The sequence below is a fragment of the Artemia franciscana genome, chromosome 19, assembly GCF_032884065.1.
Source record: "Artemia franciscana chromosome 19, ASM3288406v1, whole genome shotgun sequence".
In the NCBI taxonomy this organism is placed as follows: domain Eukaryota; kingdom Metazoa; phylum Arthropoda; class Branchiopoda; order Anostraca; family Artemiidae; genus Artemia; species Artemia franciscana.
The window spans coordinates 36,418,875-36,446,357 of NC_088881.1; the positions used below are offsets into that span (position 1 = coordinate 36,418,875).

Genomic DNA, 27,483 nt, shown 5'->3' on the forward strand with positions numbered 1-27,483 from the left:
GTGATCTTTGGACAATTTTTTGAAAAAACGGCTATTTAGGAATTTCTATCGGATTCATTTGGAAAAAATATGGCAGGGGGGGAGCTTTAGCTGGCCTCCGATCACTTTGACTCTTAAAAAAGGAAATAAAATTTCTGATTTCCGATCCAACGAGCCCCCTCCGAAGTTAATAAGACCATCCTTTCTATAAACTTATGCGCCCCCGGAGAAAAACTTCAAACTCTGATTTTGAGAGCAGTAGAGGGGATATGTCATCCAAAAAGATACAATTTCTGAACCTTTCAACAAAGCTGAACAAATTGGATATTTTTGGGGCATTGATTGTCGTGGGAGGGGGGATGGTTGCCCTCCTATCACTTTCGACTGTCAAAAAGGTCTTTCAATTTCAAATCGACTGAACACGTTTCAAAGATTCTGCAACTACTCCTTATACACGAAGCGCCCTGGTCTAAAAAAAATAAATAAAATAAGTAAACAAGTAATACATTGTGCCCGCATATCTCTAGCACTATTGCGCTGTTTATGATGCTAATAGCAACTTTTCAAGACCCGTTTTCAGCAGATAAACGAACACCTAAATACTACATTAAATTTTAAAGCTAATAAAATTAGATTTTCGGTGCATTCTCGATTTTACTAATTAATTCGTGAGCTCAACTACAAACAAGAGCTAAGAGCTCATATGGCACTTGTGACGAGGCCGGAGGAGCCAAGAGCTCATATGGTACGAGCTCTAGCAAAATTCTAAGAATCAATAGATTGATTTAACAGGAAAATCGGAAGCTTAATGCCGGTCGGGATTTCATTATTTACAGTCATTAAGATCCGACCACCCACTTGCAAGTTATAAATACCTCATTTTTTCTACTTTTTCCTCTCCCTTCAGTACCCAAGATGGTTTAATCGGGGAAGAGGACTTTAACAAGTCACTTTGTGCAGCTCCCGGACACGCCTACCAATTTCCATCGTCCTAGCACGTCCATAAGCCAAAACTCGCAAAAGCACTGAACCCCACCCCCTATCTTGTACGGTTACGTCAATCATGCATCTACGACATTTGCGTATTCTACCCACCAAGTGTCATCCTGATTTATCTACATTAAGCGTTTTCCAAGATTTCCGGTTTCCCCCTCCAACTCCCCCAATTTCAATAGATCTGGTCGGGATTTGAAACAAGAGCTCTGAGACATGAGTTCCTTCTAAATATCAAATTTCATTAAAATCCCGTCACCCGTTCTTAAGTTAAAAATTCCTCAGTTTTTTTAATTTTTCCAAATCAACAACCCCTAGTTCCTCCAGAGTGAACAGATCCGTTCCAATTATATCAATCACGTATCTATAACTTGTGCTTATTCTTCCAAAAAGTTTCATCCCGATCTCTCCACTCTATGTCCCTGAATCCAATTCGAATTGAAAATGGAGCATCTGAGACATAAAAACCGTCTATATATCAAGTTTCATTAAGATCCGATCACCCATTCGTAAGATAAAGATACCTCAATTTTCACGTTTTCCAAGAATTCCGGTTTCCCCATCTAACTCCCCCCAATGTCATCGGATCTGGTCGGGATTTAAAATAAGAGCTCTAAAGCACAAGATCCTTCTGAATATCGAATTTTATTAAGATCTGATCACCCGTTCGTAAGTTACAAATACCTCATTTTTTCTAATTTTTCCGAATTATTCACTACCCCCAACTCCACCAAAAAGGGCGGATCCAGTCCAGTTATGTCAGTCATGGATTTTGGACATGTTTTTATTCTTCCCACCAAGTTTCTTCCTAATATCTCCGCTTTAAGTGTTTTCCAGTGTTTCCGCCCCCCCCCCTCCCCAATGACGCTGGATCCCGTCGGGATACGAGGTCCTTCTAAATATGAAATTTCATTAACGATCACTCCTTCGTAAATTAAAAGTACCTCATTTTTTCTCATTTTTCAAAATTAACCCTCTCCCCAACTCCCCCCAATAGAGCAGATCCGTTCTGGTTATGTCAATCACGCATCTAGGACTTCTGCTTATTTTTCCCACCAGGTTTCGTCCCGATCCCTCTACTCTAAGCGTTTTCCAAGATTTTAGGTCCCCCACTCCCAACTCCTCTACATGTCACCGGATCCAGAGTGGATCCGTTCCGGTTATGTAAGTCACGTATCTTGGACGTATCTTAGACAGGTTTTTATTCTTCCCATCCAGTTTCATCCTGATCTCTTTGCTTTAAGTATTTTCTAAGATTTCCGGTCCCCCCCCCCCAATGACGCAGGATCCGGTTGAGATTTAAAATAAGAGATCTGAATTACGAGGTCCTTCTATATATGAAGTTTCATGAAGATCCCATGACTCCTTCGTAAGTTAAAATACGTCATGTTTTCTAATTTTTCAGAATTAACTCCGTTCCAATTATGTAAATCACGTATCTAAGACTTCTGCTTATTTTTCCCACCAAGTTTCATCCCGATCCCTCCAATCTAAGCGTTTTCCATGATTTTAGGCCCCCCAAACTCCCCTCAATGTCACCAGATCCGGTCGGGATTTAAAACAAGAGCTGTGAGACACGGTATCCTTGTAAATATCAAATTTCATTGAGATACGATCACCGGTTCGGAAGTTAAAAATACTTCATTTTTTTAATTTTCCAGAATTAACCCCCCCCCCCCTCCCAACAACCCCAAAGAGAGCGGATCCATTCCGGTTATGCCAATCATGTATCTAGGACTTGTGCTGATTTTTCCCACCAAGTTTCATCACGATCCCTCCATTCTAAGTGTTTTCCAAGATTTTAGGTTTCCCCCTCCCAAATCCCCCCCAATGTCAACAGATCCGGTCGGGATTTAAAATAACAGCTCTGAGATACAATATCCTTTCAAACATCAAATTTCATTAAGATCTGATCAACCGTTCGTAAGTTAAAAATATTTCATTTTTTCTATTTTTTCCGAATTAACGGGCCCCCTACCCCCCCCCCCCCAATGGTCAGATCAGGAAAACGACTATTTCTAATTTAATCTGGTCCAGTCTCTGATACGCCTGCCAAATTTCATCGTCCTAGCTTGCCTGGAAGTGCCTAAAGTAGCAAAACCGAGACCAACAGACGGAGAGAATTTGCGAGAGATTGATTTGAGGAGAGATTGATATATGTCACTTGGTTAATACAAGTGCCATGAAAACAGATATTATGACAAGGATCTCCTCTAGCCGATAGTTAGAGCTAAAAAAACTAATAATAAAAAATAAAAAATGAACTTTTGAAGCAAACTATCTTTTGTGGAAAATCTTCTCCATTAGATATTTCCACTGGAAAAAATCCATCCCTTTTCCAAAATTTCCACTTGGGACCCTCCTTCATCTACGGAATATTCCCTCCACAGAAAATTACCTAAAGAAAATGTATTAATTTGTTTCTTTTAACACTTTTCTTTGAGGTGTGCCGTTGGGGTTATACTTCTCCTAATAGGCTGAGAAACGGATTTTTTAAATCAATTTGCTTGTTTATTTAAAATTAGAAATTTTGGCTAATCGTTCATGGGAGCTTTCAAAAAACTCCTAGATATAAAAGAATACACGTAATGAATGGTTTGGCTCCCTTTCCGATAAGTAAACTAAATACTAAATTACACTAGAATGCTAAAGGTATGTTTTACTAAAGCGAGACCCAAAAGATCTCAAATATCTTCTATTCTATCTCTTACATTATCCATCTGTTTTCTCTCCATCCCTTGCCCCCTCTCCACATCATTTCCCTTCCCCTTTGATTTTACGCCTCAATTAGTAAATTTATTTCTTAACCTTTCACTTGGGCCCATCTCTTCGTTCTTCACGATGCCCTCATATTGCCTTTGACAGAGATAAGTGTAGTTTTTATCTCTTCTTTAGTAGTTGTCAAAGTATTTTCCCATTTGTCTTAATATTTATAGCAGTCAACTATATTAGTCATTGTAAGAAATCACTCTTTATTTCCAAAGACAGTTCGCAGACGTTAAGTTATGATAATGTGTATCATAACTTAATCGTCCAGGTTAACTGTTACTTCAAAGAAAACATCACAACCATACAATATACATGGCATCGTATATTTTCAGTCAAGATTCTTATGGGAGCGAGATCCTGAGAGCAAGTCACTTACACACAAAATTTCAGAGACAGGGATGGAAACTATTCTCCTTTTATTTGTGGGATTCAGAATGATCCCATCAACAAGAAAAGCTCTGTATAAAAAAAAAAAAAAAAAAAAAAAAAAAAAAAAAAAAAAAACAGAAATTAACGTCGGAAAAACAAGATTTTGACTCATTAAAATTTAAGGTTAAAACATTCAGATCAAAAATAATGTACCAAAAAGTATTACTAAGCTTGGTTGACTGTCCTGTTGGGGCTAAATTTTTTGGGGATAAATGGCCTTTTCATAGTTTTAATCAGAAGATTATGAGAAAAAAGGAGCGAGGGAGGAGGTCTAGCTGCCCTCCAGTTTTTTGATTACATAAAAAGGCAACTATAACTTTTAATTTTTTACGAACGTTTTCATAAGTAAAAAATATGTAACTTACGAATTAACTTCCGAAGCGAACTTCCATATTCGTATGTTTTTATTGCGTATATGATGGGGCTCACCCCTCGTCGATTCCTCGCTCTTTACACTAAAGCTTAAATTTTGTATAAATTTCTTAAGAATGACCCCTGAATAACAAAGGCCGTAAAATAAATAGTTGAAATTACAAAAATACTTCAGCGTAAAGAGCGAGGTATTACGAGGAGGTAAACCCCTCATATGCGTAATAATTTCTGTTCGTTTTAAGTTTTAATGCTGCTCTTCACTTTCAGTAGAAAAGGCTTTTCATATTTATTTTTTCACTGTTTTTTAAATAATGCTAGAAAATCCTGCGCCCCCTTCATTGAAAGTCTCTTCCTTCATGAGAAGTTCCTCCATGGAAAGATCCTCCCACGTAACCCCCCCCTCAAATCTCCCCCCAAACCAAAAAATCCCACTGAATGGCTATCTCAGAATTTTTATCCGGTGACTTTGGGTGAAAAATGAGCGTGGGAGGGTTCCTAGGTCCCCTGCATTTTTTGGTCACTTAAAAAGGGCACTAGAACTTTTAATTTCCGTTAAAATGAGCCCTTTTGCGACATTCTAGAACCACTGAGCCGATACGATCACCCCTTAATAAAAAAACATCCGTGATTTGTCTGCTGGCAAAATGCTCGCGAAATTCCACATTTTAATAGATAGGGGCTTGAAACTGCTAGAAGAAGGTTCTCTGATACTCTGAATCTGACGGTGTGATTTTCGTCAAGATCGTATGACTTTTAGGGGGTGTTTTCCCCTATTTTCTAAAGTGTGGCAAATTTTATCAGGCTCGTAACGTTTGATGGGTAAGACTAATCTGGGTAAGATGGGTAAGACTAATCCATTTTTTAGAGTTTCTGTTACTATTGAGCCGAGTTTTTATTAGGTTTTTTTTTTTTTTTTTTTTTTTTTTTTTTTTTTTTTTTTTTTTTTTTTTTTTTTTTTTTTTTTTTACAGAGCTTTTTTACAGAGTTTTTTTTCATGATGTGTCATTCTGAATCCCACATGTAAAAGGAGTATAGTATCCATCCGTGTCTCTGAAACTTCGTGCGTAAGTGAATCTGTGGACCTCACTCCCATGAGAATCGTGACTGAAAAAATAAACTTTAAAATGCCTTGTAAATTATATGGCAGGCATGCTTTCTTTGAAGATCTTATAATACACCCAATGGATTGAGATATGTGAAGCTATGATACAATTTATGACAATTTAAAGCCTGCGAACTTTTTTTTTCAAATAAAGAGTGATTTCTCAGACTGAATTAATTAGTTGACAGCTATGAATATACAACCAGATGTAAAAAGAAAAAACTTTGACAACTTTAAAAGATTATATAAAACTAGACTTATCTTTGTCAGAGGGAATATGAAAGCATTGTCCAGAACGAAGAGGTGAACCCACGTAAAAGGTTAAGAAATAAATTTACTAATAAGAGGTGGTAAATGAAAGGGGAACCAGGTGGATGAGGAGGCTAGGAACAGATAGAAAAACAGAGGGATAGTGTAAGAGATAGAATAGAAGATACATGCGTTTATTTGGATCTTACTTTTGCAAAATATTCATTTAGCATTTCAGTATAATTTTCTATTTAGTTTAATTATCAGAAAGGAAACCAAAAAACCATTTTTTTTTACATTCTTCTTTGTCTTTCGAAAGCTCACACGGACGATTGGCCAAAATCCGTAATTTCAAATCAACAAGTAAATCAATTAAAATATTCTGTTTCTCAACCTAATAATAGAGCTGAAATCCCAACCAGAAAAAAAAACAAAGAAAAGATTTAAAAGAAATAAATTAATCTTACAAATTTCCTTCGTTGATTTTTTGCAGAGGGAATAGTCCGTAGAGATGATAGTCCCAAAGGGAATTTCTAGTGAAAGGGCTGGGTTTTCCAGCGGAATTCTCTTACGGAAAATATTTTCCACAAAACAGAGTTTGCATCAAAGGTGTTTGGTCCACAGGGTTTGGTTGTTCAGGCACATCTTACCTCTTAGATAGTGGATCCAACCATTTCTATAAATTAAGAACAGCAACACTAAATAGTATGGGATAGTTTTGAAGCTTCGCTGAAGTTGGCTAAGACAGCAAAACGTTTACTGGGGAATAAACAATCTTAGGTGCAATCTTAGGGATATCAATTTGAAGAGGGGGGGATTCAAAATGTCCGTGTTTTAACATCATAGGAGCTTTACTTTGAGCCCAGGAGATAATGAGAGCAAAACTCAAACTACTAGAATTTTATTCATTTTTGTACATCACATCAAATTAAACCGCATACCAAAGCTATTAGACAAAATCCGGATAGGATCAAAAAATATAAAATCTATAACCCTGAATTAATAATGACAATTTTGAAACTTCGCTGAAGTTGCCTAAGACAGCAAAACGTTTATTGGGGCATAAACAATCTTAGGTGCAATGTTAAGGATATCAATTTGCAGAGGGGGGAATCCAAAATGTCCGTGACCTAGAGTGTTTTAACATCATAGGAGCTTTACTTTGAGCCCAGGAGATAATGAGAGCAAAACTCAAACTACTAGAATTTTATTGATTTTTGTACGTCGCATCAAATTAAACCACATGCCAAAGCTATTAGACAAAATCCGGATTGGATCAAAAAATATAAAATCTATAACCCTGAATTAATTAACATTTATGGGCCCAAAATGAGAGGCATTTGTGTATTCTTAGACTAACGTATTCCTGTCCATGTCCCTCTTCACTGGGAGGACCTTCTGATCCGTCTACCAATATTTTCTCTTATGTCCCTACTCTACTTACTACACGGAATTGTTATTATGTCTCAAAAACGTTGGTTTTAAATTACTCCAAGTGAAATACCAGAAAAGGGTTCTGGATATATCTAATGATTTATTTCTTATAATAGAACTACTTCCTAGAACAAACCTTCCAGATGTCTTGATTATCCGTAAAAAAATCAAAATTCTGAGCATTTTGGTTTGATATTATTTATTTTCTTAAGCCCCCCCCCTCCCCAGTCTTTTCTTAATCTTATTAAAATTGACATCCCTTTTCGATGTATATTTTTGCGTCAACCTTATCAGGGGGACTCTCTTAAGCCCCTCTTAGATCTTAGATCTGTTTTTTTGTTACTTATTTTTGGTTCCTTTCCCTTCAGCTAAAAATACCCCCGTCTCTCTCAGTAAATTTTATCGTTCCTTTGTACCAGCTAAAGTTTGCTTTTCAATATCATAACTTATTTTTAAATCTAAATCCCCATGCCTCCCGCTCGGGGTAGCTTTCTGACCTTCCTCCTGAAGTTGCTACCGTACATCGTTCATTAAAATATTTACTTTTTGGTACTCCTTTTATACATTCCACACGTGTTTTTACCTTTCATCATTTTATGTTCACCTCTCCCCCCCCCCCGCTAAACGACCAAACTACCTTATTTCTCCTTTATTTAAAGCTAAGCTTTCCCAGACGTATTTATGCCTTTCATTAGGGCCTATTTAAGCTTCAATTACACCGGTTAGGTAACAGCAAGAACACTGATAACAGATTTTTTCCAACCTCTATGTTTTCTTCGGGTCATAACCAACACCAGCCATGCTATCATGGCAACTTTTGACAGTTGCTCCAAACTGGGAAAATGCAGATCTTAAAAAAATTTCCAATAACAAGAGCTCATATGGCACTTGTGACGAGGTCGGAAGAGCTAAGAGCTCATATCGTATGAGCTCTAGCGAAATTCTAAGAATCAATAGATTGCTTTAAAAGGAAAATCAGAGGCTTAATAACGGTTGGGATTTAAAATAACAGCTCTGAGTCACAAGGTCTTTCTAAATATCAAAAATCATTAAGATCCCATCATCAACTCGCAAGTTAAAAATACCTCAAATTTTCTTCTCCCTTTAGCCCCCAGATGGTCGAATCTGGGAAAACGACTTTATCAAGTCAATTTGTGCAGCTCCCTGACACACATACCAATTTTCATCGTCCTAGCACGTCCAGAAGCACCAAACTCGCCAAAGCACTGAATCCCACCACATAACTCCCCCAAAGAGAGCGGATCCAGTCTGGTTACGTCATTCACGTATCTACAAAATTATAACGATTTTCCAAGATTTCTGGTTCCTCCCCTCCAGCTCCCCCAATGTCAACAGATCTGATCAGGATTCGAAATAAGAGCTCTGAGTAATGAGTTCCTTCTAAATATCAAATTTCATTAAGACCCGATCACCCGTTCTTAAGTTAAAAATACCTCAATTATTCTAATTTTTTCAAATTAACAACCCCCATCTCCCCCAAAGAGAACGGATCCGTACCAATTATATCAATATTGTATCTATAGCTTGTTTTTATTCTTCCCATCAAGTTTCATCCCAATATCTCCACTCTAAGCATTTTCCAAGATTTCCAGTTTCCAAGATATATGTTTCCCCCCTCCAACCCTCTATGTCCCTGGATCCGATTCGAATTGAAAATGGACCATCTGAGACATAAGATTCTTCTATATATCAAGTTTCATTGAGATCCGATCACCCATTCGTAAGATACCTTGATTCTACGTTTTCCAAAAATTTCGGCTTCCTCCTCCAACTCCCTTCAACGTCACCGGATCTGGTCGGGACTTAAAATGAGAGTTTTAAAGCATAAGATCTTTCTAAATATCAATTTTCATTAAGATATGATCACCCGTTCGTAAGTTACAAATACCTCATTTTTTCTAATTTTTCCGAATTACTCCCCCCCCCCAAAGAGAGCGGATCCGGTCCGGTTATGTCAGTCACCTATCTTGGACTTGTGCTTATTCTTTCTACCAAGTTTCAGTCTGATCTCTCTGCTTTAAGCGTTTTCCAAGATTTTCGGTCCCCCACCCCCAATGACACTGGACCCGGTCGGGATAAAAAATAAGAGATCTGAGTTTCGATGTCCTTCTAAATATGAAATTTCATTAAGATAGGATCACTGTTTTGCAAGTTAAAAATACCTAATTTTTTCTAATTTTTCAGAATTAACCCCCCCCCCCACACTCCCCCAAATAGAGAAAATCCGTTCCGGTTATGTCAATCACGTATCTAGGACTTGTTCTTATTTTTCCCACCAAGTGTCATCCTGATCCTTCCACTATAAGCGTTTTCAAAGATTTTAGGTCCCCCCCTCAATTCCCCCCAACGGCACTGGATCCAGTCGGGATTTAAAATAAGAGCTCTGAGACACGATATCCTTCCAAACTTCAAATTTCATTAAGATCCAATCACTCCTTTGTAAGTTAAAAATACCTCATTTTTTCTAATTTTTCAGAATTACCCCCCCTCCCCCAACTCCCCCAAACAGAGCAGATCGGTTCCAGTTATGTCAATAACGTATCTATGACTTCTGCTTATTTTTTCCACCAAGTTTTGTTTTGATCTCTCCACTCTAAGCGTTTTCCAAGATTTTAGGTCTGCCCCCCCCCCCCCAATTCCCCCCAATGTCACCGGATCTGGTCGGGATTTAAGATGAGCTCTGAGACACGATATCTTTCCAAACATCAAATTTCATTAAGATCCTCTAACCCGTTTGTAAGTTAAAATACTTCATTTTTCTATGTTTTTCCAAATTAACCGGCTCCACACTCCCCCCCCCAGATGATCAAATCGGGAAAAGACTATTTCAAATTTAATCTGGTCCGGTCCCTGATACGCCTGTCAAACATCATCGTCCTAGCTTGCCTGGAAGTGCCTGAAGTAGCAAAACCAGGACAGACAGACCAACAGGATTTGTGATTGATATATGTCATTTGGTTAATACCAAGTGCCATAAAAACAATGCCATTGATATTAGTACATCATTTTTTTTCTATGGCCCTTCAAACTATTAAATTAAAAGTAAGGCTTCAGTTTTCAAAGTTTTAGTGCCTCATACTGGAATCAAGAAAGAATTAATGTTTTTGAATTTGATTTCAGTTATAAATTTTTGTTTTGTTTCAAATTATGTTAAAATATTCAATTTTGTTGAAAAAGTTATTTTAAATTGTAAATTTGTTTTAAATATAATTTAATTGATGCGTTTCTTTCTGTTGTTTTACTTTAAAATCTCTTTTTCTTCTCTCTCTTTCATAACATAATTTAAAATAAGAAATCTAAACCTTCCAGAATTAAGTTAATATTCTATATTTAATTGACAGAAGTCCATCAAAAACAATTTATTTGTTGTAATTTTTTTCTTTCTCACCTCTAATAGATTTACATCTTTAGTGGAATTTAAAACAGTTAGATTTTACAATTAAAATCAAGCTGGTGGTCTTAAAATAAAAGAGTTAAGGGACATGGATAAATGATGAAAAACCCAAGACTTATAGTCTGAGTAAGAGACAAAGTTGGCAAAAGCCTTTTTCTTTTAAAGCATCAGGGCAAGAATTTTATCAATTTGGGCAAGAAAATCGAAGCAAGACCAAAAACTGTCTCTCAATGAGACTGAGCACATAATATAAGCTGAAGTTAAAAAAAAAACTAGTAGGGGTAAGTGGTATATGCAGGGACGGGGTATAAGGTGGGACACGGTACTTATCTGCCAACTAACTTTCTTTAAAAAATCCAATAAAGCCACCTAGTATAGTTCATTCAATGGCGGACATGACAGTTCTATCATTTTGGTAAGTTGCTATTTTCGTTTTTGAGAAAATCGACTTCAAAGTTTCGGCTATACCCCCAAAAAATATTTGGGCAATAGTTTTTGTGCTTTATATTGTAACGGTTTGCAGAAATTGTGTGTGTAAGATAGCAAACGAAAGCTAAAACATCAGGCCACGTCGTGTGGTCATCTGGTGGAAAAATATGCAGTAGTAAAAAAAATCGGGCACAATTTGCAAGTAGAGGTCGCATGGTATATACTGGGACAAGGACAAGTGGTATGTAGTGGGACATGTCCCAGTATATACCACATGAATTCTTACAGTTCAGTCCATACATTGCGTTTTTTCTTATCTGTTTTTACTTGTATCTACTACTACTACTACTAATAACTCACTGCAGCACCAAGCCGCCTGAGGCCAACACAGCTACGCACGCTCCTCCTCCAACCTAATCTATTTAAAGCCTCCCTCTTTACACCCTCCCAGGAAGTTCCCATTTCCTTTAAATCCTTATTTATGACATCCTCCCAACCCAGACAAGGACGACCTGCTTTCCGTGTAGCCCCAGACGGTTGGCCAAAAAGGACAATCTTCGGTAATCTGTCATCCTTCATCCGTAGAACGTGGCCTAGCCATCTCAACCTTTCTTTCATTATAGCCCCAGAAAGCGGGATTGAACCACTTTCGTACAACCTACTGTTTGAAATACGGTCAGTCAGCCGGGTACCCAGAACAATCCGTAGGCAATTTCTCTGGAAAACATCTAGTAAATTTTCATCTGCTTTTCGGAGTGTCCATGCTTCAGAGCCATATTTGACCACTGTCATCACTGTAGCTTCCAATATTCTAATCTTGGTTTGTAGGCTTATCTTTCTATTCTTCCAAACTTTTTTTAACTGTGAAAAAACACCCTGAGCTTTAGCTATTCTACTTTTAACATCTTCACTGCTCCCACCATCTTTACTAATAATACTACCAAGGTAACTGAAGCTCCCAACCTGATCAATCTTTTCGTTACCTAAGGTCACCTGTTCATCTTCACTTATTCCTAACCTTAGTGACTTAGTCTTCTTAACATTAATTTTCAAGCCTATTTTAGCACCCTGAACTCGTAAAACCTCTAAAAATTCATTCATTTTGCTCACACTTTCATCTAATATGCTTAAATCATCAGCATAATCTAAGTCCAGGAGCGTTCTTCCTCCCCATTTGATTCCATGGTCTCCAATTGCCTTTCCTGTGCTCCTTAAGACGAAGTCCATCAAAATGATCCATATAAAGGGGGATAGAACACAACCCTGCTTAACTCCTGATTTAATACAAAACCAGTTGCTAACCTCATTTCCTACCTTAACCGCAGCAGTATTATTCTCGTACATAGCGCAAATCACTTTAATGTATTTTTCTGGTATACCATATAACGATAAGACCTTTGTTAACGCTGTTCTATCAACAGAATCGAAAGCTTGCTCATAATCGATAAAACTAAGGACCAAAGGTGTTTGACAACGAAGGGACTTCTCAATTATTAACCTAAGAGTGAAAACATGGTCGACACATCCTCTACCTTTTCTAAAACCGCATTGTTCTTCCCTTAAAACTTTGTCTACAGCATGTCTCAGTCTAAAAAGTATCATATTACTCAGTAATTTGCTACCTACAGAGACCAGACTAATGCCTCGATAATTCCGACATTCACTCTTGTCACCTTTCTTATACAGTGGTTTAATTAAGGTTTTCCTAAAATCATTGGGTACTTCCCCTTTTTCAAAAATCATGTTCATAATCTTCAGTAGCTTATTCCTAACCTCAGAGCCACCATATTTAAGGAACTCATTAATCATACTATCAGCACCTGGGGCCTTATTATTTTTTAATCCTTCTAGTACTGTCGCTAATTCTTCCTCACTAAACAAATCTTCCTTCACATCCAAGGTATCACAAACTTTTTCATTTTCATCTATATCTTTTCCTGCAACTGTATCTCGGTTTAGCACATTCTCAAAATGTTCCACCCATCTTTCTTTAACTTTTTCCTTATCACTAATTGTGACCCCATTTCTATCTTTAACTGGGACTAGTCCGGATCGGCTACTCCCTTTCAATTTATTAACATGCCAGTATAATATTTTACTATTATGCCGTCTAGCCGCATCTTCCAGATCCTCAGCAATTTTATCCATCGCCTCCATTTCACATCTCCTTAGTTCATATTTTAATGCTTTCTCCACTTTCTTTACATTCCTTTTGTTTTCATACGACCTATCGCTCAGATAATTCTTATACAAACCCCTTCTACTCTCTATTAAACCTAAAGCTTTTTCACTAATATTCCTAGTTGCTGTCTTAGCACTCTTCCCTAGGACACCATCAGCAACTTCACAAATTGTTTTTCTGAAATTATTCCATCCATCTTCCACATTGTCAAATTTTAAACCCTCAAGTTTAGTACTCAACTGTTCCTGGAATTTTTTTCTCAAATTTTCATCCTGAAGTCTACCAACATCATAACTTCCCGGGAGGGAGTTACTCTTCCGAAATTTCAGCTTTAAATTAACCTTAGACACTACTAGATGGTGATCTTTACTTTTAACATCAATAACGGCACTCCTATACACCCTAGTATCTTGTATTGATCCTGCTAGTCTTCTGTTTACAATAACATAATCAATAAGGTTTGCTGTCTTACCATCACGTGAATACCATGTCAACTTATGGGCCATTTTGTGACCAAACACCGTATTGGTTATAACTAGGTTGTTATACCTACAAAATTGCAAAAGCCTATAGCCATTACTGTTTTCTTTTCCTACACCAAAATTACCTAGGCTAGGATACCATCTATCCCTATTTCTACCAACCTGGGCATTAAAATCTCCTAGCAAAAACACCATATTTCTACCTGGTACCCTGTCTATTTGCTCCTGTAACTGTAAGTAAAATTCATCTGAGTCACTAGTATCTCCATCAGTTGGTTCAATGGGGGCATATACTACTATAACTGATACCCTAAACTTTTTAGTCATAAAATGAGCAATTAGTATTCTATTATTAATACCTTCCCAGCCTAAACAAGACTTAGCAGCTTCCTTATTCATCATGAGCCCTACTCCCTGTCTATGTACCCCATCCTTCCTTCCTGAGTAAACAAATTCTATGTCACCTAATTTCATGCTTCCTACCCCTGGGATATGAGTTTCTGAAACTCCTAATAAATCCAGTTCAAACCGTCTGAATTCGTCAGTCAAAATGTCGATGCGATAGTCATTTTTTAACGTCGTAACATTCCAAGTTCCAATTTTCATGTTCTTTAAATCTTTGAAATTATTTTGGCCTCAAGAAAAGCAGTGATCCCGGATACCAGTGCAGGATGGGGACCAACATATCTTCTCAAGTCTACACCGAAGCGCTTAAGCCGGCTTAGAACCGGACAGCAAGAAGTCCCTGGGACCTCCAGTAAGTTGGAGGCTTTGTGCAATCCTGGGCCCATCTTGGTCACAACATGGTTTTCAGCACTTGGCGATGCTCTTCTATCAACAAGAGTCGAAATCCTGCACAGACAGTCCCAAGCCTATTACCTCCGACTCATTATATATTCATGCCTACAAATATTATGCTACTACGGGGAGGCAGCCCATAGTAGATAAATTAGCTAGGAAGAGGTTTTTCAGCCCGAAAACGCCCATCAAAACAAACCAAGCCCAGAAAATTATCCAATAATCAGAATCCCGTACGAGTGCTGTGTTGTTTACTAGGCTATAATTTCCTCGAGGGGCGCCACTCCTCAAGTGGGAAAAATTGACCGCAAGTTTCCCAGTCTTGCAGGTACCCCGAAAGGGTCGAGGCAGCCCTTTACAGAGGCCGTTGTCCATAAATCTGGATCTTACGCCCTGCCGCAGTTGTCCTCCTATAGAGGATCCTCCCACGATGGTGTTCTGCTTCACCATGCAATTTAACCCATTACTGGGAGAAGGTTTGTAACTCATCTGACGCGTGAACACGGCAGTTGGCCCTGCTGAGTGTACATTTGAGGGGCCTTCTTCCTCCTCCACCTGAAATTATGACCCCCAGGGGAGGGTTTCCCAGTTTCTATTATGGGCCCCACTGGGACAAGGTCCTACTTGGCCTAAGCCTCCTATGGAGCTACTCTACCTATCTATAGGGCTTACATATATACATATATATATATATACATATATACACATACATATACATACATATACATACACACATAAATATACACATACACACATATACACATACATACACATATACTCACTAACGTGCAAATATATACCCTGAATTGGTATAGGCTAGGTCTGTATATGGTGAATATTAATTTCCTTTCTGATGCAAATGCACAATAACTTTGGATTCGGGATGCAATTCTGACTATAGAGATAAGTATTTTTCTTACTTGAAGTGTATGTGCAGAATTAGAAATTCTGCTGGTACTACAAAAGTAGACCTAAGTAGCCAATTTAGCCTGTCTGAAACATCTCACAAGCCAACACCTTATAAAAAACACCTTTGATAATTTAAATGAATAAGAAAACTTATTAGAAATTCTGCTGATACTGCAAAAGTAGACCTAAGTAGCCAATTTAGCCTGTTTGAAACATCTCACAAGCCAACACCCTATAGAAAACACCTTTGAGAATTTAAATGAAGAAGAAAACTTATTAGAGACTCTGCTAATACTGCAAAAGTAGACCTAAGTATCCAATTTAGCCTGTTTGAAACATCTCACAAGCCGACACCCTATAGAAAAACACCTTTGACAATTTAAATGAATAAGAAAACTAGTTAAAAACTCTGCTAATACTGCAAAAGTAGACCTAAGTATCCAATTTAGCCTGTTTGAAACATCTCACAAGCCAACACCCTATAGAAAACACCTTTGACAATTTAAATGAATAAGAAAACTAGTTAAAAACTTTGCTAATACTGCAAAAGTAGACCTAAGTATCCAATTTAGCCTGTTTGAAACATCTCACAAGCCAACACCCTATAGAAAACACCTTTGACAATTTAAATGAATAAGAAAACTAGTTAAAAACTCTGCTAATACTGCAAAAGTAGACCTAAGTAGCCAATTTAGCCTGTTTGAAGCATCTCACAAGCCGACACCCTATAGAAAAACACCTTTGACAATTTAAATGAATAAGAAAACTAGTTAAAATAGTTTTTACACATATACATATATATATATATATACATATACATATATATACATATACATATATATATATACATACATATATATATCAAGCCTAGCATTGGTGTCTTAGCTGTCCTAATCAAGCAATTAGCATGCCCAGAAGCAGAGAGAGAGAGAGAGTTATCACAGAACCAAAGTTACCACTAGAACACAATTCATCCAGTTGGACTCAACTTGAATATATTTAAAATCAGCATTAAAATGTGATTCTTTTGATGTAGCTATTGGTATCAAAATTCCATTTTTTAGAGTTTTGGTTACTATTGAGCAGGGTCACTCCTTACTACAGTTTGTTACCACAAACTGTTTGAAAAGGATGATAAAGTTTTAATTTCCAACCATTGTTTCATAAGTGATGATATACAACATGACACTTGTTTTGTGAATTACGTACAAAAAGAAATTTCAAAGTAGCTGAAAGAAAATCATCCCAAAATAAACCAATTTTATTTCACACAATAAACCAATTTTAATCCAGTTCATTATTTCACTGACGGCTGTGCTGGTCAATACAAAAATAGAAATAGTTTCAAAAACCTAACAAACCATCATGAAGACTTTAGAATGAAAGCCAAACATTCATTCTTTGCAACAAGCCACAGGAAATCAATATGTGATGGCTTGAGGGGAACTATAAAGAGAATTAGCCAGCCATCAACTTTCAGATGAAAATCAAATCAAGACAGCAACTGCAGTTTATGATTTCTGTAAAGTCAACATAGAAAAAATAAACTTTCACTTTATTGACAAAAAAAATTCTGAAGCTTTTAGATTGGAGTTAGCGTCACAATTTTTAAATGATGGTTTTAAAATTTTTCAATTATTTCAAACCACTAAATACAAATCAAATTGAAATAAGAAGGACTACTGATAGTCCTAATCCTACTCTAATGTTTTTTTTTATTCTGCTATGGATTGGGTCTGCATTCAACCATCTTTAAACCATTATGTGGCTGCAAACTACAATGGAAAGTGGTACTTTGGACTTGTTAGAACTGTGTTTCATGAAGAAGAAAATGCTGAAATTCTTTTTCTTCACCCTCCATGGCCTGCTGCCAGCTTTTACTGGCCTCAAGGAGAAGACTTGTGCATAATACCTTTGGAGCACATTATCAGTCAGTACAGTTGATCAAGCACTGTAATCAAGTAGCACTGGCAGAATGGACTACTTCAAAAAGAGTATCAGAAAAACAGAAGAGTGTTGGATGAAGTGGAAAAAATATAACAAGCAGAACTAATAATTACTGTAAAAGATATTGATTCTTAGACTTCAGTTTTTATTTTATTTCACATTTATTACAAGTAAGTAAACCACAAATTTATAATTTCTTAATAATATTCTACTTTTTGGAATATTAACTAAACATGTGAAAAAGCCATACATCCCCTCCGTTCACATGTCAGCCCATGCATCCAGGAGTACGCAAAAAAAAATGAACACTTTACCAGGTCCGAGACCTGAGATGTTGCAATTTCAGTAAATCCTAGCAGTGGTTTACAAATAAAAAATATATTCTGATTATAGTATTTTTATTATTTTTTGGAGTTGAGAAATGTTAGTGAATGTATTTTTTCTTGATTTTAAATATTTTGATCAAATATTATGCAAAGTTTCATGGTGATATATAAAATAGTTTTCAAGATAATATTTTAATAAGCTACAAGTTACATTGCAAGATGCAAAATTGCATTAAATTAAGAAAATAAAAAAATTTGTAGAAAAAAAAATATAAGAGATAGAGAAATAAAATTTGGTATTTATCAATAGGATTGTAAATGCAACAATTGTGCCAAGTTTCATCAAAATCTAAAGAGGTGGCTGTCATGACCTGGTGGACTTGACATGGAATGACCCACTGTCCACCACAAAATAAACTGATGCATCCCTACCCACATAAAAGATATCACATTTCTTATCCTTAGATATATCACTGTGATGATGGTCATTAATTAAGCAACTAGGATAGAATATAATGGGTATTTCAACTTTTGTGATTCATTTGTTATTTTGTTTTTTGACCCAATTTGAGGACCATTATTTACACTTTAAGTCTTCGTGAAATTCCTTACTCATATTTTTTTTACTGTGTGAAGACACATTATCAGTCAGACAATGATAGTTGATGAGCCTATCAGAACAATTGGTTATGCTGCTTCATTTGGGATAGCATAAAATGTTATATCATGAAATTTTGTTTAACCATAGAAGACTTGAACTGCTTAATAAACAACTCAAACTTCCAAAGAAGTAAAAAAAAACAAAAACAAAAAATGGGTAAATAGTACAGAAATAGAACAATAATGATAGGTGGTAATAAGCTTACCTAAGCTAGTAAAAAAAGGCAGGTTGGCATCAGAGAATATATTAGAAATAGAATAGTTTAACTAGTGATATTAAAATTATTGGAGACCCCCATGTATTTAGAAAAATCATTCAGTAACTGCTTTTTGTAGAATATGAGGTGTGACTGATTAATATATTTAATGTTGGGTTATGTTGATATGATGTTCCTGGAGGCAAAGTAAATAAATGATTTTTTTAATATTTATTGTTTAGTGTGATTATATTAGTTATGTCAGTGGCCAAGTATTCTTTTTGATTAAAGGATTTTGTTTTCTCTACCTCTGCTGTGGAAAGACTTTGCTTTTTTTAGGGAGATAGCAATATTTTTTGGCATATTATGAGTTAAATCAATAAATCCTTCTCCTTTCAATAGGGCCTAGTATACAAGAGATTGCAAGATTCACCAAGTGAAATAACTGTCTGAAATAACTAAACTGATTTATAGGGTCATTGTCTTAAAAATTTTCATATGGGAAAGGGTAAAATAAGGTAAAACCTATTTCTGAGCAATACGCCCATCCATTCAACTTCTGTACAGGTAACTTTGTAAAAAAAATCCTGCATACATTCCCAACTCTCCCTTCAGGATAAAACTATGAAGCTAACATAAGGAACCCAATACGAATTTTAGAAAAGCTATTATAATGGTAAGCTTCCTATTCTTGCTTCTAGTTTACAGTTGGACCTACTCCAACTGTAGAAAAAATACTAACATTCTGACAACTTATTAGCCATTCTTGAATTAATGGACATCAAGGAATGAATTAATAAATCATTTTACAATACAGTGTGGTGTTTATTTAGAGCAGGAGTACTTATATACTAACATCCAACTAAGTTTTAAAATAATTTTCTAAATAACAGTTGGCAATAATGACACCAAAGTTGTCTATTTACAACCATTTAAATTAGCCACCTAATTAATTCCCCATGTGTCCCTTACAAGAAATACTAAAATCTAAATTACAAGAGGATACAAACGTTCAACATTTATATTTTTTTTATCAGATTTGACATCAGAATAGAAGAAAATGCCACAATTTCCAAGAGCTAAGTGGGAGGAATATTCTAATTCGGTTGCTGAAAAGAAAGTTGACCAGCATTTCATGATTAAAGCAGCTATTGTAGACCTAGAGGCTGGCTTACCAATTAGGGCAGTGGCGGAGAAACACGGAGTGTCACGTTCAGCCCTTCACAGACACTACCAAAAGTATTCAAAACTCAGTGATGACGAAAAAGCGAATTACAGTGGTGCTCAAAAGTTCGAATTTGCTACTATTTTTACGCCTGAAGAGGAAGCATTGCTCTCTCAATACCTGCTGCAAGCGAGCAGAATGTGTTATGGTTTGACCAGTCGAGACACCAGAACCCTTGCTTACAACTACACCGTTGCAAACAACAAGACTGTCCCAGACAGCTGGATAGACTCTAAAGAAGCCGGTATAGACTGGTTAGCTGGATTTCGGGCTCGAAACCCAGAGCTTTCGCTTAGAAAGCCAGAGGCAACAAGTTCGGGGCATGCCACAAGCTTTAACAAGCACAATGTACAGGAGTTTTTCTCCAACTTGCAGTCAGTTTTGAAGAAAACTCCATTTACAGCAAGCGACATATTATACTGTGATGAAACCTCAGTCACCACTGTTCATGTTCCTCCAAAGGTTTTTGCCGAGAAGGGTAGAAAAATAATGGGCAAAGTAACCTCAGCTGAGCGTGGCGTGATTGTGACTATGGATGGAACCATCTCTGCCAGCGGGCAGTACCTTCCCCCAACCTTATATTCCCACGCAAGAAATTTCAGCCTCACATGCTGACTGGTGCTCCTGCTAACTCTGCTGGAGGAGCCTCGCCTTCCGGATGGGTGAACCAAGAACTGTTTCTGGAATATCTCAAACATTTCAAGACTTACTCGCATGCTTCCCCTGAAAGCCCGAAGCTTCTGATAATGGACAACCACGAGTCCCACATCTGTTCTGCAGTTGTGCAGTTTGCGAAAGAGTCTGGTATCACTTTACTAACAATACCATCTCACTGCAGCCACAGGTTGCAGCCATTGGACATTTGCGTGTATTTTCCCTTCAAATGCCAATACAACAAGGCTATGGACAACTGGATGCTGTCCAACCCAGGGAAGACCGTGACGATATACGAGATTGCATCTCTTGTTGGCCAAAGCCTCCCCGTATCTTTCACGCCAAACAACATAATGAGGGGCTTTGAGAAGACAGGGATATGGCCTTACAATTGAGACATCTTTACAGAAAATGATTTTCTAACCTCTGCTGTAACTGAAAGACCTGCACCTGATGCTTTGGATCCAGTTGAACCTGGAAACAACCCGGCCGAAACCCCAAATACAAGTGGGCCTGAACAATCCTCTACACCCGTTTCAGTTCCTGTGACGCCAGAACAAGTTCGGCCATACCCTAAAGCCAAGCCGCATGAACTGAGCGGAAGAAAGGCTCTACAAAGATTCTTACTGACACTCCTGTGAAAAGACAGATTGAAGAACAAGAAGCCGAAAGAAAAGATAAGAAAGCACGGGGTGGCAGGGCTAGAGGAAAAGTTGCGACTGTTGGAAGAGCTGGAAAAGCAAAAAAAGACCAGACAACAAAAAAGCTATTTGTGGATTCAGAAGGAAGTGATGATGAAAAAATGATTCTTGATGATGATAGTGATGACTCGATGAAACTAGGTGAATTGGAAGATGATAGTGAGAAAGAGGAAGAGATCTTTGACAGTGTCTCTACAGGAGATTTTGTTAAAGTTGTTTACAAAGGAGAGTATTTTCCTGGTCTGTCCAAGAGAAAACCGAGAACACTGTCAGAGTGAGTGTCATGTGCATGGCCGGTCTAAGAAAGTGGAAGTAGCCGGACCGAGAAGACTCAATATTTTATCCAAGGGAAGACATTTTGAAAAAGTTGTCGCCTCCTACCCCAGCACCCGGTACAGCTTCCAGAGCAGCGTCATACTTCGTGTTTGCTGACTGGTAGTCTAGTCTTGTGCCTAAGATATTTTTACTTTTGAAGTCGAATTTTTAATGTAGTTTTTATACAATGAATAGTCGAAGTTTTCTACCAATACATGAATCTTTTTACTATAGGCCTATCCCAGAGTATACCACCCCGTGTCCCAAGATATACCACCCCCCGTACTTAGTGGGACAAATGGTATAAGCAGGGACACCCCCCTTTTTTTCTTCTAGCTATACAAGAAAAATCTGGAAAAATCACAGTTTATGCAGCAGTTCCGGGGCTTTCATTTGAGCCATAAACCATTTTTCTACTTCAATGTTAACCATGCATTTTGGAGGTTTTCCAAAATCCGTCCCTGCATATACCACTCTCCCCTGCCTTTATCAGCAACTTTATATATGACTTTCCAAAAATTATTCCATCCATCTTCTACACTGTCAAGTTTGAAACTATTGAATTTGATATTTAACTGTTCTTGGAAATTTTCTCTCAAATTATCATCATAAAGTTTACTAAAAGCATACCTTCCTGAAATGTAGTTATTTTTCCTTAATTTCAGCTGTGAATTAGCCATAAACCCTACTAAACAGTGATCTTTACGTTTAACATCAATAACAGTACTCCTATATGCCCTTGTATCTTGTATTGATCCTAACAGTCTTTAGTTTACAACAACAAAATCTATTGGATTAGCTGATTTACAGTAATTTGAACACCATGCAAAGGTATAGGTCATGTACAACTAAATAATGTATTGGTTATAACTATAGTTGTAATACCTATAAAATTGCAGTAGCCTGTAGCCATTACTGTTTCTTTTTCTTTATCTAATTTACCAAGTCTAGGATACCATCTATCCTTATTTCCACCAATCTGGGTGTAAAATTTTTTATAACACCAAGAACTAGATAGTTAACTTCAAAGACCACACTTCCTTTCCATGACAAAAGTATAACAGTAATCATCCTATTTTTACCTGTAATACTATATAGTTTAATTATTTTTCTGAATTTCGCTCAAGAGATTGTGATTATCCAGAATATAATAGCCCCTAAAAAATTCTGACTGTTTTAAATACATTGCTATTCAATATTGGAGCTTATTCTAAGATGTACATGTAAAGCTTTAGTCTAATCTTCGATAATACTGTTCAATCCTAAACAAAAGATTAGTTGGATAGTTGAACAGTTAAATCCTTGTAAAGTTTATAACATACAATCTAAGAGGTACACTGCTTCATCATAGAATTTGTTAAAATCTGTGCAGTATGTATATGATTTTAGTTTTCAAAGATTGTAGTTGGTTATTCCCAACTAGTCTAATCTTACATATCAACCAATCTCAACTATTTATGTTTGAGATTAGAAGCCTGTTGTCAATACATTAAAAAAATATTTTTTTAATCAAGAAATCTAACTGAGATTAGATCTGGCCAAGCAAAACTAGAGTTAAATATACAAAAATAAAGGCTCTAATTTGCTGCTACTTTTTTTAGTATAATTACCAAAATGCAGAAAGTTATCCAAGCCAATAGCCAAGATAGAATGTTACAAATGACTTTTCTCAAGCTTATATCTTTCTTCTTATTAAATTAACAGTAACCCATCAGTAGAAAGAAAAGTTTTATTATGAACAAGAGCTAAGAGCTCATATGGCGCTTGTGATAAGGCAAGAAGAGCTAAGAGCGAAGAGCTCATGGTATGAGCTCTATCAAAATTCTAAGAATCAACAGATTGACTTAAAAGGAAAATCAGAGACTTAATGCCAGTCAGGATTAAAAATAAGACCTCTGAGTAATGATGTCCTTCTAAATATCAATATTCATTAAGATCCAATCCCACACTTGTAAGTTATAAATACCTAATTTTTCCTCTCCCTTTAGCCCCCCAGATGGTCAAATCTGGGAAAACGACTTTATCAAGTCAATTTGTGCAACTCCCTGACACGCCTACCAATTTCCATCATCCTAGCACATCCAGAAACACCAAACTGGCCAAATTACTGAGCCCCTCCCTCCAACTCCCCCAAAGAGAGCAAATCCGGTACAGTTACATCAATCATGTATCAAGGACATTTGCTTATTCTATCAACCAAGCTTCATCCCAGTTCTTCCACTCCAAGTGTTTTCCAAAATTTCCCCCTCCAACTCCCCCAATGTCAAAAGATCTGGTTGGGATTTGAAATAAGAGATCTGAGTTACGAGGTCCTTCTAAATATGAAGTTTCATGAAGATCCAATCACTCCTTTTTAAGTTAAAAATAAGTCATTTTTTCTAGTTTTTCAGAATACCCCCCCCCCAATAGAGCGGATCCGTTTTAATTATGTAAATCATGTATCTATGACTTCTGCTTATTTTTCCCACCAAGCTTCATCCTGATCCCTCTAATCTAAGCATTTTCTATGATTTTAGGTTCCCCCACCCAAACTCCCCCAATGTCACCAGATCTAATTGGGATTTAAAATAAGAGCGTTGAGACACTATATCCTTCTAAATATCAAATTTCATTGAGATCAAATCACCTATTTTTAAGTTAAAAATACCTCATTTTTTTCTAATTTTTCATAATTAACCCCCCCCCCCCCTAATTACCCCAAAGAGAGCGGATCTGTTCCACTTATGTCAATCATGTATCTAGGACTTGTGCTTATTTTCCAAATAAGTTTCATCCTAACCCTCCACTCGAAGTGTTTTCCAAGATTTTAGTTTTCCCCTCCCAGCTCCCCCCCCCCCCAATGTCCCCAGATCCGGTCAGGATTTAAAATAACAGCTCTGAGACATAATATCCTTCTAAACATCAAATTTCATTAAAATCTGATCAACTATTCATAAGTTAAAAATATTTCATTTTTTCTATTCTTTCCAAATTAACAGGCCCCCCACCCCCCTCCCCAATGGTCAAATTGAGAAAACGACTATTTTTAATTTAATCTGGTTGGTCCCTGATATACCTGCCAAATTTCATTGTCCTAGGTCAAATTGGGAAATTGACTATTTCTAATTTAATCTGGTTGGTCCCTGATATGCCTGCCAAATTTCATTGTCCTAGCTTACCTGGAAGTCCCTAAAGTAGCAAAACTGGGACTGACAGACAGACCAACAGAATTTGCAATTGCTCTATGTCACTTGGTTAATACCAAGTGCCATGAAAATTCAATGAGAACATAAATATTTGGGGTATATATCTAAAAATCAAAGGGGAAAGTGGTATTAAAAAAAGGCAGTACACTTTTATGAATGATAGTATTTAAAATAGTTTCCTTACTTTTAAAGGGCATTAGTGTATAATTAAGTCTGTTCAAAGGAAAAACTATAAAATTCTGAGAACAGCGTTTTTCAAAGCTGACATACTTAAAGCATTCCTAAAATGGCTTCAATTTACCCCCTACCCCTCCCTTAGACAGACAAATTCATACCATAGTTTATATTTCCTATGAATTTTTGTTTCTTGTTCTGTCACTCTTTCCTAAAAAATAGATTTATAAGCAAAGAAGCATTGGTGAAATATAAAAATGGAAAATGACCCAAAAATGTTTAATTTGGGCCATATATTTACAAATTAGGCAGGAGTGGAATAAAGTAGTGATACAATGGAAAAAAACAGTAAAGAATTGAGAAACAACAATAATACAAGCCAGTGAAAAACATAGATAACAATGAAAATATTTCAGTCAAAACCTCCACTTGACAACCCTCAGTGCTGAATATTAAAATAAAAACTACTGACAAAAACCAAAGATAATATAAAAAAAAACTTTGAAACAAACACAAAAACTAAAATATGAAGATCTACTCAAAGTAATGGTGAAAGAATTACCCTTTCACCAAAACAGCACTTTAAAAGGTTCTTCATAATTTCCTATACATTTGTCTTACCTTTATTTTGCAAATGTTGCTTTTATGGTGATAAATCAGTGAACAAAAAGGCAGTCTAATCAAGAAACAGAAAAAAAGAAGGGAAATGAAGAATTTGTAATATATATTTAGGGAGTTGTAAGGTATTGTACAGAACTTTTGGAAAAGATATAAGTACATATTTTAGGATTTCTTAAGTGGTTTTCATTACTGTAAATGGTTTCATTCTCAATAGCCTTGATTGTGTACCCAATTCATTTGTTTCATTTTTAAACAGAGATGTGTCTAACACTATGCTGGTAGCCTGTCAGCCTACAACTGGGGCTATTGAAAAGGAAATATGTTAATATTAAGAAAATATTACTTTATATTAATGAAAAATTTTAGTTCATATAGCCTACTTTGAGGGTGCTACTACCATACTTTACTCCCCCTCTCCCCCCATTTAAAAATAAACAGTATAGATTACATATTTCCAGTGCACTTTCCTGTTTCATAGTTTCATTATTGTTTATTCAATTTGTGGATGTGAAGTTGAAACAAGGGTCTATAACCATAAAACCCATATCCTAGGAAAATGCATAGGAAATCTAATTTGGCCCATATATTTGCAAATAAGGGAATAGGTCATAGAGGAAACAACAATTTGCCTACATATTACAAAGAAAATTTTGTTTTGTTAACTTACTTCTTTTTCAACATTTTGAACTGTAGACTAAAACCCAAGGCTGAAGCAAGTCTAGCCACATTTAGCTCAGAAATAGAATTCTGCAGCATATTTGGGAAAATTCTAGTTAATTGACTTCTCGCTATCTCAGAAAGGGTTTAGGCTAGGAAAATGAAACTTTCAGGGATAAATCTACAGACTAAAGTATGTCACGGGAAGGTATTTTGAAGCAACTACCTCCACTCCTTCTCCCTCTAGAGGGGCTTGACCTTTAATAACCTTTAAAAATATGTGTGTTACAAAAGTGAAACCTTGCAAAATAGGTCTTCTGCTTAATTGAAGTACAACAGAATTGTTTTCGGCTTCATAACTTTGCTCAATTTTATTTTACAAGGTTTTAAAGATATGCAAATATATTTCTTAAATTTTGAAAAAAAAACATTGATTTTGCTAAAAATTCTATTCAAATAACAGGAATTGCATTTTCAGAACTAAAGGCAGAGAAAAAGCAACTAGTAACTGAATATTAATGTAAAATGTTGTTTTGTCAAAATTTCAATAGGTATAGACCTGTCATGTAGGCAAATTTCAGGGCCCTCAAGAGAGAGAAGGAGTGGAGGTGGGTACTTTAAAATACCTTCCTGGGACATAATTGAGCCTGTAGACCCATCCCTAAAAGTTTCATTTTCCTAACCTAAACCCTTTCCAAGATAGATATGCACAGCTTGGGCTGTGCATTTGAGCATTAGGGTGAGATTTGAAGGCAAAGTATAGTGAAATCACAGGAAAAACATGTTAGCCTAACAATAACTAGGCTAGTTTCTTCTTAAAAACCCTATTTTCTAGACTTCTAGCCAAAAACGGAATTTTGCATTGACTGTTTAAGAAAGAACTATTAGCAGCCTATTCCAAAAAAAATCATTAGCAACCTACCTAAATAAAATAATTTAGCTTATTTCTTTCACTGCAGCGTGCTTAGCCTGCTGCTCTTTTCTTTTTAGAAACACCCGGCGGTAGCTAAGTTTAGTAAAGGTAGCGCTGTGAACAGAAAAACCCGACGAATATTCGAGATCATTCGATATCAAGTCATTTTTTAATATAGTGTTTCGAGCAGTGGTTCTGACATTTTTTTTTTTTTTTTTCTAGCTCACGAACCAATTTTCTTTCTAAGAATTTTTCACGATCCCAGCCTGACTAATAAACTACAAATAAGGAAAATAGGAAATTTTGAATTTTAATGAATGAATGGTAAACAGTGGCGTAAAAATAAAATAGTTTGGGGAGAAATAT

General features: G+C 36.4%; 1 protein-coding gene across 4 annotated transcripts in view; it reads right to left on the reverse strand.

Annotated features, from left to right (window-relative positions):
* Positions 1-27,190, reverse strand: part of LOC136039622 (microtubule-actin cross-linking factor 1-like) — a 74,445-nt gene extending 47,255 nt beyond the window's left edge. For 3 of the 4 annotated variants that reach the window (XM_065723520.1, XM_065723519.1, XM_065723517.1), the window contains exon 1: positions 27,127-27,190. The gene's annotated coding sequence lies outside the window, so the exon portion shown is untranslated. Of the gene's footprint in view, positions 1-25,087; positions 25,138-27,126 lie in introns of all 4 variants that reach the window. The other variant, XM_065723518.1, reaches the window with a different exon arrangement.
* Positions 27,191-27,483: the final 293 nt, after the last annotated feature.